General features: G+C 40.0%; 1 protein-coding gene across 1 annotated transcript in view; it reads right to left on the bottom strand.

Annotated features, from left to right (window-relative positions):
- Nucleotides 1–5,057, bottom strand: part of prrc2c (proline-rich coiled-coil 2C) — a 42,135-nt gene extending 37,078 nt beyond the window's left edge. The window contains 1 exon segment of the mRNA XM_065003116.1: nucleotides 4,688–5,057. The gene's annotated coding sequence lies outside the window, so the exon portion shown is untranslated.
- Nucleotides 5,058–15,448: the final 10,391 nt, after the last annotated feature.

Below are 15,448 nucleotides of genomic sequence, written 5' to 3'. Positions count from 1 at the left end.
CGGAAATTGAAAAAAGTAGGGGGGGGTAGCTCAGAGGTTTTTAAGCAAAGTGAAAACAGCATTGTTGCATTGACCAGACTCGTGTGAGGCTCCCGAGTGGCGCAGCAGTCTAAGGCACTGCATCTCAGTGCTAAAGGCCTCACTACAGACCCTGGTTCGATTCCAGGCTCTATCACAACCGGAAGTGATTGGGAGTCCCATAGGGCGGCTCACAATTGGCCCGGCGTCGTCTGGGTTAGGGTTTGGCCGGAGTAGGCAGTCATTGTAAATAAGAATTTGTTCTTAACTGATTTGCCAAGTTAAATACAATTTTTAAAAACTGTCTCGCGGTTGAGGAACAACACATGTGCTCGAGTGACAGGGAGCGGGAATAGGTCTGTGTGGAAAGCAGCATAGAGAGAGAGCGCAGTCAGCGATGACTCAAGTAGCGAAGTAAACTATAAAAATAGACGTTACACACGTCGTATCACATTTAACAAACCAAATACCATTATAGAAGGTAAAGTAAAAACACAAACCGGTCCGCGCAGCAATACAGGTATATCATAAAATACCCTAACCAGTGGTAACAACAGACAAAGTGGAGCGCTTTGATTTGGATCCCCGTTAGCGACAGCTACTCTTACTGGGGTACGACACAACGATCTATCTGCAATATTAAAGCTGATCTACCACTAATAAAAAATAAAACACTGCCTTATTCTGTCAAGTCCCACATAACCCAGCCATGCCCCCAGAGGTTGTTGCCCACCTGCTCTATACAGCCACAAACCCAGCTTCAGTTCAAATCATGTCCAGTAGTTTCTCTCTGTAATCCAGTCTCCAGCCTTACCTTGCCTTATATTTGGATTAAGACGTTTTTATCCAAATTTACACATACACTGAGTGTATAAAACATTAGGAACAACTTCCTAATATTGAGTTGCACTTCCTTTTGCCCTCAGAACAGCCTCAATTCATCAGGCCATGGACTACAAGGTGTCAAATGGTTCCACAGGGATGCTGGCCCATGTTGACTCCAATGCTTCCCACAGTTGTGTCAAGTTGGTTGGATGTACTTCAGGTGGTGGACCATTCTTGATATGCTCCACAGTTTCTTGTGTGTAAGAAACACAGCAGCGTTGCAGTTCTCAAACCGGTGTGCATGGTGTGCAAACCGGTGTCCATGGTGTGCAAACCCGGTGTCCATGGCACCTACTATACCTCGTTCAAAGGCATTTCAATCGTTTGTCATGCCCATTCACACCCTGAATGGCACACACACAATACATATCTTAACTGTCTAGGCTTAAAAATATTTATTTAACCGGTCTCTTCCCCATCATATACACTGATTGAAGTGGATTTAACATCAATAAGGGATCATAGATATCACCTGGTCAGTCTGTCATGGAAAGAGAAGGTATTCCTAATATTTTGTACACTCAGTGTATAGCCCTTATAACAGTAACCCTGTCCCTTTGCCTCCAGGGAGAGCTGAGAGAAGAGAGGAAAGATGAGGAGCAGAAGGAAGGAATGGGATGTCACCTCCAGGCAGTAAGCAGATAGATGTCCTGAATTATTCCTTTGTTATTTGCTTTCACCAAGTACTTTCAGATTGCTGGAAATTATGGAAATGAAACAAGGAACCCCTTTTAGACTATTGAGATGGGCCCTATGGCAGGAAGCTACAGATGGACATAAAACTGTGCAGTGCACTGTGCCAGTTGAGGAGGTGGATATCAGCTGAGTCACCACTCACTGCCTCACAGTGATACAACAGCAGTCAGATGATAGAGATGTGCACCTTTCACTTTCGAAGCAATCAAATATGCATCTAAATACATGGGCTCCGATACAGGAACGATACGTTTTTAGTTTGAAACGATACAATTGAATTGGAGAACAAATCGATGCAATACACTAACATTTGTTGCATAAACATGAATTTTCCATTCTAAATTAAAATCGGCTGCTGAGCTGGATCTGTCTGAGCTGACTGGTGTGTATAAATTATGTATGTCTATGGTGTATGTAATATATAGGCACCTGAGCTGAGCCATATCAGATTAGGGGAGGGAAATGTAGCCTATTTTTTTAATCACCATAACCAACTACCCATTTTTTTGGTTAAGTGTTTACTAGTAATGTATCAATATGAATCATTTACAAATTAGCTATGACATAGACAATGAATATAATGCACAACTTTGGATTTTACCCTTTTGGAAGTTTATGAAGTAATCTCTTCTCGCTTCGGCCATGCGCCCCGCAAAAATGATTGCTGTCCTGGTTATGAAATTATCGTTTATTTTTTATTTTTTACCCTACATAAAAAAACATGAGCATATACAGTTTAAATTAGGGGGAGCTTTAAACGGTAAAATGAAATTAGGCTCCTTGGAAATCCCTAACTTAAAAGATACATTCTTCACAAAATATAACTAACAAGTCCCGATCATTACCGGAAAATAAAAATTAAACAAATTCCTTTGCCACACAGAGGCTCTAGTTTTATGACTGTAGCCTAGTGCCGGTTTGATGACTTGTCATTGGACAACAACAGCAAGCAAAACACATCACTCGTGAAAAGCAAGAGCACCAGCAGCCTAAATGATTCAATTCTCTCTCCCCGCGGGAAGCGCGATGTAGACTATCTGCATTGTGAATTCACATGGAATTTTCTATATTTCTGTTATCGCTTTAACAAAAAAATATTTAAAGGCTGTTTAAACATTAACAAAAATTGTCCATCCGTTACTTCCCTAGTTCAAAGCAAAACTACCAAAACTATTGTTGATGGTTAAGTTGTGCAATCAAAATAAAATCTAAAATCAGCAGGTACAGTATAGCCAGATGAGAGTTGTGCGTCTGGTAGCTTTCTTTTATTCTTGTAAAACAAGTTTACAGCACATTATAACAATGACCTAGGCAAATTACATAGGTTGTCACTCAACTAATAAAGCCTAATATCACGCAAACCATATTAGCATTTGAAAGCTGGGCAGTGCGCAGTTTGACTAGGCTACTAATAATCGCCTGGGGTTGTTTGACATGCAAAATGACTTGTAGATCAATTACTGTCAACACAGTTACATGTAGTTTGACACTGAAAGTTTTCACAAAATCTGAGGTATTTTCGAAAGGTAAAGAATGCAATATGAGCCACAAAAAAAACTGAACCAGTGATTCTAACGTTTGAATCGATTTTCTGACCGATGCATGCTACATTTGGATCGGTTTGGGGTCCGCGGACCCACGTACTTGAATAGGGGATTACCAATACGCCATTACATGCCTACCAGAAAGCCATGCTGAACACACAAACCTACACTGATATGAAATAAATGGGGCTAGTAAGAGAGTCCCACAAAGGGCTTAACCTGCCATTTTGATTTTATCCATCTTGGTTTAAAAATCAGTAGGACACAAGGGAGAGGAGATGCAAATGATGTAAGCCACTTTATACTACTATTGCGATGCAGCCCATCCATAGTATTGAGTTGCAGCCTCTTGGGAGGAAGGAACATCAATATCTCCCAGTCCGTAGGGAGATGGAATTAGATGGTGCCTATCTTTCCCAGTAATTATGGAATAAGGCCTGCAGTCATCTTCATATAACAAATGACAGAAAATATGTAATTAAATAGAGACTTAAACCTACTTTTGAACAATAAACAAAGTTGACCTATGGGTGAACTATACACACTTTTAGGATTTCCAATGTGAGACTATTGGTTGAAACAATTTACTCTCCTATGAAATGGCCTCAACTGACCAACTCTGGAGATTTGGAAAGACACGCACACAAAAAACCTTGGTCAGACAGGGAGGATGAATCACTTCTTTTCACCATCTCCAACAGTCTGCACATTCATAGATGCACTCACTTCCTCGTACACCCAAGGCCAGGTCAAATCGCTGCCTGGTCATTTGCATACCAGTCACATACCAGAGTGCTCAATAAATACATCTGCATCGTCAGTCATTGGGATCACTGCTACCTGAGGTTATCAACATACATTGTGGTTCATATAACTTACTAATGGACATGTCCGGCAGTCAGGATCATTGTCAACACAAAACATGTTAAAACCGGTTGACTGTGTGGTTACCAATTGTCTAGGTGAATGTGTTTGAGTTGTGCATCATCGATGTATAAAGGATAGTCAAAAGAATAATAATTTCTAAACTGGGGGGGGCATAGACACAGTCACGTCCAAACCACAATAGTTAAAGTAATGTCTATGCAACGTGTTCAACCCTCAAACACAAATTTGTAATATCAGCAATGTTCAAGGCTTAGAGATTTTTTTGTAGAATCTCAGCCAAGTAGTGAAATGGTAACTAGTTCACCGGCAGGAAGATGCCTGGCTTCATGGACCATTTTAGGCAGGGTGGGTCACATTGGCCCGACGCAGGGGCCTCTTCTAGCCCAAAGCACCAAACCTAATCGAACACAAATTCACGATATCAAACATGATTCCTCACCCCAGTAACAGTATATTGGATTGTTAACGGACTTCAATCGTTCAGATTTAAACTACACACTGCAGTATGGTGGGTTAACCATCTACCTAGCTGAAAATAGTCCGAACGTTCAGTTTCGGTTTTGAATTCCATTTGCCATCACATCCATATTCGGCTTCGCTAACCTGGCTTTCACCACTAACTATTTAGCTAGAACATCATTGACATGGCGACCTACCCGTCACCGCCGGTCCCTTTCTTCTAGTCTGTCGTATGCCTCGTCTGGGTTCGGCCTGTTTTGTGCGAGTGTGTGTGTGGCCGGCGGATTACAAAAGCTACCTTGCTAGTTCGGCTAACGATATTAGCTAGCGTGGAAGCTAGCATCCAACAAGCTCCTCTCGACTTGCACGGGCCTGATGCGTTTCTGTTGCCTACACCGTGCCCTTTCTTCTTCCCCGACGTGTCCTCCGTTATTTGGACGTTAACAGGCTCTCGGCTTGTGTTTCTGTCTTCTTGCACACCCGTTGTCTCGTATGAGACAGTATTGAGTGAGTGAAGGCGCCGCGGCCTGTCGCACAATCAAAGATGGCAGACCGCCAGTCCACGATCGTCACTAGTTACCACAGCCACAAAGTCAGAATTATGTCTAAACTCCGCCCTTTTCTACAATTTATCTTCTTAAAATCTGATTTTAAACCTTAACCACACTGCTAACCGTATGCCTAACCTTAAATGAAGACTAAAAATCGAATTTTTGTTTTCATTCATTTTTACGACATAGTCAATCTTGACTTTGTGACTGTGGTAACTAGTGACAACCCCAGTTCCACGGGTGTCTGACATCATCACCCACCCACAGAAGACGGCGGCTGCGGAGCAATTCAATTCAATTGCGGAGCATCAGTCTTGAAAAATATGAATGATATACTGACAAGATACATGTATCTCCGTCCTAACAATGGGAGTCGTTGTCCACAAAGCGGCACGGCGGTACTAGCCTCATACCATGAATATTCATGGTCATCGAGACAACTCCGTTATATAATAAAGAGTTTCTTCTAAAAGTGTCCGGGATCTCACGTATCCTACATATCAGTACATTCCTAACAACTTTATCATTACGAAACTTCCAATAGATCAAAAAAACCTCACGTATCAAATAAGCCATACATTGTTCAGTTGACTAAATTCGACACTCTCATTGACCTCCGTACAAAAACTCCTTGCTTCTTGGTGAGCGAAACAACGAAAAAGCGCCACCTGCTTGCTGGAAGAAGACAGTTAATTCCGCTGAGTTTGGCCTGTTCTTCTTCCTCTCTGGTTAAGTTTTAAAACTCTGTGGTAGGATGAAGCCACAGGTGAGCAGACACTGGCCGTGTTCGAGAAGATCAAAACCGTAATGTATCATGGGTAAATTGTGACTGACTGACAGATTTACAAATAATAATGATCTGTAGATAATTATTTATGATGCAGGGTTCTTTGCGGATCTGTCAGTCTGCAGTTGCCTGCAATGTCGAACAAGCCCACTGCAGTAAGGTTGGTTTGTCATTTTCACTATTTAAAATGTAAAGACTAAGGACAGTGTCGGGAGAATGAACGGGCAACTTCTAGCTGGAACAAATTGTTTGGAGTGCTTGGCTTGGTACCCTACTGTACCTCATCTCTGCACCATTAGCCCACATGTGATAAGAACACCCCGCTGTCAGGAGTGGATTGGACATCTGGCAAATGGGATAGACTATTTTTTTGCTGGGTGGGCTGGTCGAAATTGACACACACACAAAATATTTGTATATACACTACATGACCAAAAGTTAAACACGCCATCAGCAAAGAGACCTTCTACGACTTACAAAAAAACATAAATGGTGCATATAAATGTAGAAAGAGCACGTTCTACGTTGTCACTTCACTCTCCTCTCCCCCCATGCACTCAAGATTTGTTTTTATCTGATCGTATAACATTTCATAATGCCATTGCAGGACAAACACAGCTTTGGAAGCCTTTCCCCGTTGTAGATAGGAGGGTCTCAGCTTTCTGTTGGTGTAATTTGTATTTCTCAACTCTCAATATTCAGCTAAATAGCAACTATTTTACAACCAATATATTTGATATGGCTTTGAGATGTGGAGTTTTTTGTAGGACATTCACTGTACTGTTGGATGAATACATGGCTACTAGCAGTGTGTATTATATTTAGAGTTAGCGATCTAGTTAATGTGTTTTGAGTTTCCACTTCCTAAGGTGTTGAACCCCAAATTAATTAGCCTATGATATTAATTAGTGCACATAAAGATGTATGTAATTCATCTCTATTTTGACAGTAAAATATAGCAACTATGGTCCAGATTGTCAACTCCAAATTCCTGACAATCTGGACTATGTTGCCTATCAAAATATCTTGAATCATGCATTCCTGCTTAGACTTGTTAGATTAAACAATTTAATTATTGAATACCTCAGGAGTCAATTTATTATAGTTCTTTATTATAGCACTATGAATGACTTTACAAATCATGGGCTGGCGCCACCAACCGTAAAAGTTAGTGGCATCAGTGACACCAGGGGAAATGTCAGTGTAGAGTCCTGTAATAGTAATTAACACCTAGGGTAAGTGTTGATTCAGGGGAGCACATATGACAGCCATTAATTTGCAATGGAGCCCAAGTCGTTAGGTTTAATTTTAGAACGTGTATGGCTTAAGCGTACAGACAGAGAACAAGAAGACCGTGTGGATAAAATGCCAGTGCCAAATTCTTGTCCAAGTCCGCCCATGCCTCCTGTACAGTTACGGTGGTTGTTTCTAGTGAGGGGATGATTGATACATACAGGAGCTCCTCCTCCTTCTTCTTCCATGGTGCTTTAGAGATGCTTGATGCCACCTACTGTATGGGCTGTGTCTTGCCTACTGTCCTGGAGTGTAAATTCATTACACTATGTGACACAAAAAGTGGAGGGAAAAAGGAAAGAAAAATTGCCCTACCATCTAACCCTTCACCCATTAAAACATCACCACTATTCCACTACTTGGCCCTATTTGATCCTACACCAGACCTGCACTATCGTTTAACACACCACGTAACTCTTCTGCAGTAAAATCTTGTACACTCAAGTATTTCTCTGCAGCTGCCACCACAAAATCTATTTTCTATCATTTACGTTCCATTTCTGCAGTACAGTTGATAACCATAACTATGAACGCTAATGAAGCCAACCTTACTGAATCACATTATTATTCCTACCACTCTCTATTGGCCTCTGCCTACTCACAGGGATCCTCTCAGGATCCCTCACCCTGTACCAATCTCCCTCTACTACTCTCTTCACTGCCTCAGCATACAATACATTCTGTACTACTCTGACCCTGGCAACCTCAACCTGCCTTTCTCTCACCGGACACCTCTGATCTCCAGCACCATGGGTACCCCTACAGTTAACACACACAGCTTTTTCCACCGATACTACACATTCCTTTGCCTCATGTCCTCCTGCATACTTCTCACATCCAGGAATCTCCCTCCTACAAATTGCTGCAATATGCATGTCACTTAAAACACTGTAATGGGTTTGGGACAAAGCTCTCATGGGATAACTGGCACATCCTAACTTGACTTTGTCAGGTAAAGACTCTGCTACAAAACTCAGCAGGACAGACAGTGTCTTCTCTGTTACACCACACTCTCCACCGGGTCTGCTTCGCACCAAATGGCGGGTGTCACAGACACTGGGAATCTTACAATTCAGTTGGTCCTTCTCAACACTTAACACCACCCCAGTTATCACTTCTTTCAATGGTGCCCTTCTATGGAGAGCAAACCCAGCTAACAACAAATGTTCCCACAACATTAGAGAACGTTCCCTTAAGAGTCTCATTAGGTCATAAACTAACATTTTCATAGGAATGTTCCCATGAATTCCAAGGAATGTTTCCAAGAGACCATTCACTTAATGTCAAATAGAACTTACCCAGAATGTGGTTACCATGTACTCATGTTCTAGACACGTATTATGGTAACATTGCAAGAACATTCATGTGTCCAGTTTTTGTGGGTTAGGAGAATATTCCATCAACGTCCCACCTAACATACACAGAACAAGTGTGTAGACATGTGTCATGGGAATGTTGCAAGAATTCATTACACATCACATATTGTTACTGTTGCCAAGCCAATCAAGTCCCTGATTGGTAAACCACTGATTCATTCATAGCTTTTTATGTTACAAATTACAATTCATATTATAAGTTATGAATTTGCAAACGTATGATATGTTATGAATTCTAGCTAGGTGGCTAATGTTAGCTAGCTGGCTAACGTTAACTAGGCTAGGGGTTAGGATTAAGGTTAGGGTTAAATTTATGAGTTAGGTTAAAGGGTTTTACGGTTAAAGGGTTAGAGGAAGGGTTAGCTAAAAGGGTTAAGATTAGGGGAATGGTTAGCTAACATGCTAAGCACTTGCAAATTAGCTAAAAATAAGTAAGTAGTTGAAAAGTTGCTAATTAAACTAAAGTTGTCCGTAATGATTTTCTAACTCACAACCTTTGGGTTACTAGACATTCGTGATATACATCCACCCAACCATCCTACTTTTGTTTTTGCCTTAAGTAAGCATCTGTCTTATGTAACCATACCAAACTTGACATACTAATTTGAGTGTCCCTGGATTTACATGTACTATGTAACATCTAGTCTATGACTCCAGGTTGTACTCACACAGTGTTATCAACTTACATATTTGATATACATGATCACATTATACATGTTCATTTATACAGTAATTCTTTTTCAACATGTCCTCATCTGGGAGTTGAACTCACAACTTCTTGGTTCATGACACTCTGATGTTCACGCTACCCCACCATGTAGCAGGTAGCAGAAAATCTGACTATTCTCATCATTGATTTCATTGACTTATTTCAGAAATTAAAGGGCTTTCTGTATAGTTGCCTAAAGTTGGCGGGGCAAATAACCTGTCCTAATGATATTCCTGAATCATTATGATCAATCAAATATTTTCTCGAGTGTACATTTAACAGAGCTGAGATTTACTTCAAAGTGCATTCACCCTATTGCTTACATCTATCAAGTTGTTTCATAACTACACTAGCGCATAGGGAGGTGGGTTTAGGGTTTCTTCTGGGCAGGGCCTAACTATACTGGCCCAATAAGCACATGCCCTAGAGATATCCCTTATTGGGACAGTGGTTAGGGTGTTCACCACTTGTGGTGGTGGCCTGGGTCTGAGACCCGCAAGGGGTGTCAGCCTACTCTCACATTTTTTGCAATATATGTTATTGTCGTTTTGAACTGCCTTTATCAGACATTTCGATTGTTGATATGGAACGTTATTTATAACACTTGGCAATATTATTTATGCATCTTTGTTTATTATCATAATCTGTGTTTAGATTACTCCTCTCACTCATTTCTGGAACGTTGTGTCTTTGTGCACGATCTCCAGATGCTTTTTCAGGTTTGATGTGATGTTTCTGGATGAAGAGATCATTCAATGTTTGCATTTGACTAAAAATGTTCTCTTTCTCCTCGATTAACTCAAAATAATAGGAGCATTTAGACAAAGAAAAGGTTACACGGGGTAACAAAACAGCTGCCATTTTTCTTAGATTTTTGGCTTGATTATATCCTACTGGAAACTGGTTAGCCTACAGCATGAATTAGCGTGAGACAAGATTTGAAATATATATATATATATAACACACCGGTAGTTGCTTCTGAAAGTAATATACGGGTTACTTGAAAAGATAACTGTAATAATACAACTATATTTGAAGACAGTACCTCGTTATAGTACTCTGTTACTCATACAAGTAATATATACTGAACAAAATATAAAACGCAACATGCAACAATTCATAAGGAAATAAGTTAATTGAAATAAATTCATTAGGCCCTAATCTACGGATTTCACATCAGTGGGAATACAGATATGCATCTGTTGGTCACATATACCTTTAAAAAAGGTATCAGACAACCAGTCAGTATCTGGTGTAACCACTATTTGCCTAATGCAGCACAACACATCTCCTTTGCATAGAGTTGATCTGGCTGTAGATTGTGGCCTGTGGAATATTGTCCCACTACTCTTCAATGAAGTTGTTGGATATTGGCGGGAACTGGAACACATTGACATAGACGTCGATCCAGAGCATTCCAAATATGCTCAATGGGTGACATGTCTGAAGAGTATGCAGGCCATGAAAGAACTGGGACATTTTCAGCTTCCAAGAATTGTGTACAGATCTTTGAGACATGGGGCCGTGCATTATCATACTGAAACACGAGGTGATGGCGGTGGATGAATGGCACGAAAATGGGCCTCAGGATATCGCCACGGTATCTCTGTGCATTCAAATTGCCATCGATAAAATGCAATTGTCTTTGTTGTCCGTAGCTTATGTGCCAGCCCATACCATAACACCACCATCTCCATGGGGCACTCTGATCACAACGTTGACATCAGCAAACAGCTCACCCACATGACGCCATACACGTGGTCTGCGGTTGTGAGGCCGGTTGTACACACTGCCAAATTCTCTAAAGCGATGTTGGAGGCAGCTTATGGTAGAGATATGAACATTAAATTCTTTGGCAACATCTCTGGTGGACATTCCTGCAGTCAGCATGCCAATTGCACGCTCCCTCAAAACATAAGGCATCTGTGGCATATTTTAGAGTGGCCTAATATTGTCCCCAGCACAAGGTGCACCTGATCATGCTGTTTAATCAGCTTCTTGACATGCCACACCTGTCAGGTGGATGGATTATCTATTGGTTAAGGATAAATAATCACTAACAGGGATGTAAACAAATTTGTCCACAAAATTTGAGAGAAATAGCTTTTTGTGCATTTAGAATATGTCTGGGATATTTTATTTCATCTCATGAAACATGAGACCAACATTTTACATGTTGTGTTGATATTTTTGTTCAGTGTATTGCTATCTTTCCACATTAACACTTGGAGATGGAACTCTATGTTGTGTATTATTTTATATAACTTGCATCATCATTGTTTAAATGATAAATGTAAGAATGTTCAGACATGCTACTGTAAATATAGACATTTTACATATTCTGTTCCTCAACTTTGAAATTAGATCCAATAAGTCAAATGAAGTAAATGAAGACAACAGTTGTCTTGACTTTAAATGTCAAGTCAGGATAACTACAAATCTGTACATTGACTTAACTTACAAAATTAAGTTAAATCGGCTAAGACCTATGTCTTTCTTTAACTTTTAAGTCAAAACCAAGAAGTCCAATCAGTGGTCTGTGCAACTGCCTCCGGTGCACATGCACTGTTGTGTGGGTTTGAGTCTGGGTTTGAACTTCTTAATTGTTGACCTAATAGTGTACCTATTGTTTAAAAGTGGAAACCATTTTTTTTATTTTGAATTTGTGAGTGTTTTTGCCTTTCCACATTGTGATTGGTGAAAAATTCTTTATTTTTATAACCCAGTTAAAGGGAGCCATGGAAGTTCATTTTTTCATAAGTAAGAATCCCTATGGGGTGCCAACAATTGTCACAATTGTCATTTTGTGGATCAGTTTGTTTTAAATGGAATTTGATGGGGGCAACTTTACTGGAGTGATTTCCCCCATATTCCTTGCAGCCAATAAATATATTTTTTGTCTCTGAGGGCAAAAGTCACATGCAATATCTCTTTCTCATTTCTGTCACCACTGCAGCAAATGTTGATGAATATGGAGCCGTACAGCATGAACTGTGCCAATTGTATGGGCCATGGGTTCATATTGTGTTAGCTGAGGGTTACAGGTTTTTACTGCATGAAGGTCTACACATGTGTATCTAAGGCCAAGCTGCTTGATTAGCAAGTAGTCCTATTGCTTATTCCTGTAAGACTAATTGTAAGTCACTCTGGATAAGAGTGTCTGCTCTCTGAATAAATTGTAGGAGAATGATTTACATTTACTATTTATCTGTGCATGCACATCTACTGGGCCTAAGCTTTCATGGTTAGCCATCTAACAATTCGTGTTTGGTGAATGCCAATGTAGTGAAAGTAGTGAAATATACAATTGGTTATAAAATAAATTAACTACAACAACAAAAAACACTTGGAATGCATCAGATGACCGATCCCATTGTGTGATGTTTGTGTAGTTTGCTCCTTGTTTGCGCATTGATAGGGGACACAGATCAAACTTAATTTTGTTTAGCACTTGCTCCTTGTAATTCTAGTAATCAATTCATTCTCAAACAGAAGTGTATAATGTTTAGAATCAAACATATTTTTTATTTACTTAAGCCTTGTCATACTAGCACAATTTATTTTAGAACTCAGTGGTAATTTTTGGCGGGGGTGCATTTCAGGAAGTGGCTTGATCAAGACCGTGCTTCAGCAACTCTACTGCATTTAACAGCTTTCCAAGCGGGAGTGAGTAGCTTGGCAAAAGCTGAGTATCTCCTTTAAAGCAATACAACCACTAGCATGTTATTTACCTACTTGGTAACCTACACGGTATACATATTTATATTTATTGGGTAAGTTAACAAGTGCCCTTTATTAAAAAAATAATGATAACTTTTCAGCACAATAATAGCAAGGGCATTAGCCACTATGTTACATGCTAGTTAGCTGGTTAGCACCGCACACACCATGTTAATGTGATAATTTTGTTAAATTAAGAAAGAAAATCAGATATTTGGCTACGTTTGGCAAATAGCATTTTACTATATCAGTTTAAATCAGATTACTTGTGCAATTCTACTACGTGTACTGTATAAATAGTAACGTTACCGCTTTCGCCAGCAGCACACATGGCGCCAACTTGCAGACATGCTGACTAACTAACTTGTTATTTGTTTGATAACCTGTATAACAGTTTCTAGCTACAAAAGCCATCTGTTGCTACTGTAGCTATGCTTGTAGTTATAATTACTATTAGATTGGGTGGTAATGAGCTGTTATCAGTTTATTTTACTATTGTGGTTGTATTCAGTGACTTGCTAGCCAAATATCAGATATAGGTATGTGTAGCTAAGTCAATTCTCCAGGATATGTTGTGCCATTTAGCTAGAATCGCACTATCTAGTTAGGACCGTTAGTTAGGACCGTTTGGACAAGTGGCCGAATTTGCGCTGTGCTGATTGGTTAAAGTGCGTTTAGTTAGCTTGGCGCTAGATAGCACGTGGTCAGAATTGCACGGAAATAGTTCGATAACCTGCATAATAGTAAAAAGGAAAGATGTTTGCTAGCCATGCTTCAAATTGGTATTGGGTTTTAAACCCTTCTTCTTATCAAAATATATTATTTAAAAACCTAAGAATATTCTAATGATTAATTAGCCTAATCTTGAAAGTAGTAATGTTAGAATATATTTTATTTTACAATTGTTAGTTTGGGTGTTATGTTAAACAAACCATGTTATAAAAATTCATTTTGCAGTTAGTAAACAGGTTTACCTAGACAGCACTTTTTATGTAAAGATTATTTTTTAGATTCTTGGAAATCCAAAAGCATTATTCCTTCAATGGATGAAGTGAAACTGTAAGTACTGCAGATTTGACACATCAAATCAACACATCCTTATTAGACATTACAAATTGAAGTGTGGACATTATGCAAGAACCTGTCAATTACCATGGATCCACCAAGACTGTCCCTGCACCTTTAAAACAGAAATAGCACTCAAGAAGCATTTGACTCAACTAGAGGTCGACTGATTAATCGGAATGGCAGATTAATTAGGGCCGATTTCAAGTTTTCATAACAATCGGAGATTGGTATTTTTGGGCGCCGATTTGCCGATTTTTTTTTTTGTTGTTGTTGTAATTTTCTTTTATACCTTTATTTAACTAGGCAAGTCAGTTAAGAACACATTTGTATTTTCAATTACGGCCTAGGAACGGTGGGTTAACCAATAATTATTGTTATTGCTCAATACAATTGCAGTTTTGACATTTGAAGTGTGTTTGTTATTTGTAACTAGGCACAGCCTGTTACTTGCAACAAGTTAACATTTTATGATGTGTGGATTCTATAGTCAAAATTTGAGTAAAAAAGATTACAGAGATTCACAGCACAAGAACGGTTCGTCGGGAGCTTCATGAAATCAGTTTCCATGGCTGAGCAGCCGCACACAAGCCTAAGATCACCATGCGCATTGCCAAGCATCGGCTGGAGTGGTGTAAAGCTCGGACTCTGGAGCAGTGGAAATGCGTTCTCTGGAGTGATGAATCACGCTTCACCATCTGGCAGTCCGACAGACAAATCTGGGTTTGGCGGATGCCAGGAGAAGGCAACCTGCCCTAATGCATAGTGCCAACTGTAAAGGTTGGTGGAGGAACAATGGTCTGGGGCTGTTTTTCATGGTTTGGGCTAGGCCCCTTAGTTCCAGTGAAGGGAAATCTTAACGCTACAGCATACAATGAAATTGTAGATGATTCTGTGCTTCCAACTTTGTGGCAGAAGTTAGGGGAAGGCCCTTTCCTGTTTCAGCATGACAATGCCCCTGTGCACAAAGTGCGGTCCATACAGAAATAGTTTGTTGAGATCAGTGTAGAAGAACTTCACTGGCCTGCACAGAGCCCTGACCTCAACGCAATCGAACACCTTTGGAATGAAGGTTATAGAGCAAACAACACAATTATCACAACATATAGATTGTAATATGGCTTTTTTTCAAGCTTGGCTTCCCCAGTGATTTTACCCATGCACAACTATTAGATTAGAATCTGAGTGTTTTCTTCCTGCCTTTTGTGTTAACTAGCAAAGTGCAAAGAAATGTTCATTCAAGATGGGAGGAGGGGCGTACCTACTTGAATTGGTTTAAAACCCCCTAAGGTCGATGTGCACGCCCCCGTGGAAAATCAAATTAGCATAATAAAAAAATCCCCAGAAATCTGTCAGTTTAAGTTAGACTGGTGGTGGATTGAGATGCATATCTATGCATCTGCGATGAAAGGTGACAGAGCTAGAACTGAGTTTGTCAGACCATGACACATCCCAAA

This window comes from Oncorhynchus nerka, linkage group LG17 (assembly GCF_034236695.1).
Source record: "Oncorhynchus nerka isolate Pitt River linkage group LG17, Oner_Uvic_2.0, whole genome shotgun sequence".
NCBI lineage: Eukaryota > Metazoa > Chordata > Actinopteri > Salmoniformes > Salmonidae > Oncorhynchus > Oncorhynchus nerka.
This window is presented reverse-complemented; position numbering and strand designations above follow the sequence as displayed.